Raw genomic sequence first — 3411 nt, forward strand, 5'->3', positions numbered from 1 at the left:
GATTTTGGGGAAATAATAGATGTTGAATTTTAGAAGTTATTGAATTGTCTTTTATTAATGAGTTTAAGTCTTCCGCATTGCTTTATGTTGATATTAAATTGAAATGTTAAGGTTTAGATTGGTTGGTTCGCTCACATAGGAGGGTAAATGTGGGTGCCAGTCGCGGCTCGGTTTTGGGTCGTGACACATATCTCTTAGGGATCAAATCTAAGGAGAAAATCTACGACATCAAGTAAGACTTTCGACGAACGCTTTATCCTCTCCTCTTTTTCTCCACTTTTCTCTCTTGAACTCTTATATAAAACCCTAGGCGTATGTTGGTATTATAAAAATGAAACTAATTGTAGTAGACCCCTAATTAAAATATTAATAAAAATGAATTAAATCAGATTTTGTAAGGATAATGGATAAGACCAAAATACCTCTTACTATTTTCGAGTAGCTTTCCTTAACTAGACATCCTAACTTCAAAATGTCATATATCTCTCATCTGAAGTCGAAACTTAGCAAACTCGGAGGCGTTTGAAAGATAATTCAAAGATATGTACTAAGGTATCTCATCTCACACCTAACTCATCTTGTTATATGAGTTATGGTAGTTTGAAATTGACCCAAATGTCATAGTTAGCTTAACTCTCCAAATTTAAGATTTTTGTTATTTTGAATTTAGTTCTTTCATAACTCATGGTGCTACATAAGGTGGCCTGACCTTATTGCACAAGAAATTTTTAATTCCTTGGCCAGAACATACTCACTACGAAGGATGGTTCAAGTCTTAGCTCAAAATTGTTTTGGGGTCACTACATGTGGAGCGTTGTAAAGTTTGCAAGCTTCTTCTTCAGCTTTTGATGGAAAGAAATCATAAAAGAATGTTTCTTAACGATAAGTAAAGACTTTTCATCAGAAATTGTTGGAAGGATACATTCAAAAAAAAAGAGTAAGTAACAGTCTATTTGTAACAGTAAACTTAGGTTTTAATTCTTATTTCAACCTTGAGTGGGAACATCAAATTCTTGGTGATATTTTTTTTCCGCCTTTATTTTTATTCCAAAAAGGGTATTTTAATAATTATTGAGTTACCTAGTTATCCGGGTTTTTATACTCAAAGATTTTCATATCTCTCTCTATTTTTTGACAGCCTCAATTTTTATTCAAATAAGGGTGCTTTAATAATTGTTGAGTTACCTAATTAGCAAGATATTTATATTTAATGTTTTTCCTTTCATATCACTCTCAATATTGTGAAATGTATTCTTTCTCTTCTTCTCTTTAAATATATCGTCACACGAAAATTGGATATTTGATCTTCCTCACACATTTATTTTTACAATTTCTTCGGTGACTAATTTAATTTTGTTTATTTAAATGAGTCGATTTATTTTTAGGTCTCACTTATTTTCTTATAAAATATATTTGAGATGCCCCATTTTCTTTACAAATACAAAAAATAAATTATAGTATAGCTCCAAAAAAATTATTTTTTATTTTTATTTACACTAAATAATGAAACAAAAAACTAAGAGACTCAAATAATGCTAATAGAAAAAGTCAAAAAATAATTTATGTATGAAAACGATTAAAGCATACTTGAACTTTACTAGAATGATCATATATACCCCCACATGATTATTTTTTAAAAAGATTAAAATAAAAAAATAAATTGGAAACTAATTTTTCGTTACCGTTATATATGTGAGCTTCTTTCATAACTGTGGGGATATATGTGAGTCATTTAGGTAAGGGTGTATATGAGGGACATTCATAAAAAAGGGTATACCAGCTTTAAATGACAAAGTTGAGGGGCATATTAGTTCCCAAAATACTTTAGATAATTATTCAAATAGATTTATATCATATATGATGTAGTGACATTAAATTATTTGTGTTTGATTAATTTACCACTTTCATGATTTTTATCCTCGTTTTCAAACACGTGAACATGTATTTTATGTTTTTTAATAAAATCATATTGAAAATATTATAACAAGATTGTGATGAATTACATCAAATTTGAAGAGATCGAAAACAAGCTCATATCCATGACGAATAATGAGCCTATTCAATTGATATTGTCATTTCAAGGCACAAATCATGACCTTTTGGCCGTGTTTTGAAGACCTTACCAGACTAAAAATTGTTGTCAAACAAGAGCTAAAACTAAAGATATGTGGAACATATTAAAATACATTTGATCTTGTGTCTTAAAAATGTTATGTGCATGGGACATTCTTGTTACTCCTTTAGAATTTGCTTATGAAGTGGTTGCTCTTGTTCTCTCATTTGAAATGTGGTTTCTACTATTATGGATATTGGTTTTTTTAATGATATTTCAAGAGTTTATACTAACAAACGATGGGAGGAAAATAGATTTGTTTCCTTCAATGTTAATGATGGTTTAACTTATGCAGTGAAATATTGCAGACTTTACAGAGCAAGCTGAGAGTTCCGCTCGAGAATGTCTTGATAAAACTATCCAAACCTATAAGGGAAGCATAAATGACTGAAGAAGAGTGTAACACCCCTTAAATTTTCTAAGCTAAGGCCCGAACAGTTCTTTATATGCGTATAAGGTCATATGGGGAGATTCTTAAATTTTTTAGTAGGTGTTAAGGTCTATTATTTAGTAGGAGAATGAATTTTTATATGAATTAAGGTCAAAAAAATCGTCCAGCACATAGTTGAGTTGTAAGCTTCCTTATCGATTAAGTTTTGATGTAAAGTTCGACTTAGGTCAACTTCACATGATCATATATCATAGAAAATAATGAATTAGGTAGCCCATGACCAATAAAATCTAGTCCTTGTACCAACTCAAGCAAGTTTCCCTCACTTTGAGGTCAAATTAAAACATTAGAATATTTTACTAGACACTACCACAATAGTGTTTTCTGAGTGATTGAACTACAAAACTTTTATGGGTCGTAGTGTGGGATCCAATTCCGATAGACCAATCTATGGGTGGTACAGAAGAATGAACCTCTTAGCTTTAAAATTCCAATATGAAATTCCATGGATGAGATTTATGGTCTGGAGATAGAGCAATAGAGTGTACATAGGAACGTATTCGACAACTTTATAAGTGGGGTTTCTTTTGTATTTTCTCATTCATAATCCCAAGCCATTATGTTTCAAATTTAATAAGAGGATTCTATTCTACCAATTATGGAGTTTTCATTTTTTCACTCTGTTATTGTTTAATGCTTTCGAATAGACTAAAGAGCCCGACAACAGAAATATTTGTTCAACTGATCATTTGGCAACACAAATATTTGTTCAACTGATCAATCTGAGTACAACTTCAAGTTCACTTACATAACTAGGATAAGGATCCCATTGCTTCCTCCTCATATTGAGTGTATTATGAAGAGGCAGAAAGTTCTCTTTCTTAATTTTCCAAAATTGATGTATAAT

Source organism: Solanum pennellii, chromosome 5 (assembly GCF_001406875.1).
Source record: "Solanum pennellii chromosome 5, SPENNV200".
Classification (NCBI taxonomy): Eukaryota; Viridiplantae; Streptophyta; class Magnoliopsida; order Solanales; family Solanaceae; genus Solanum; species Solanum pennellii.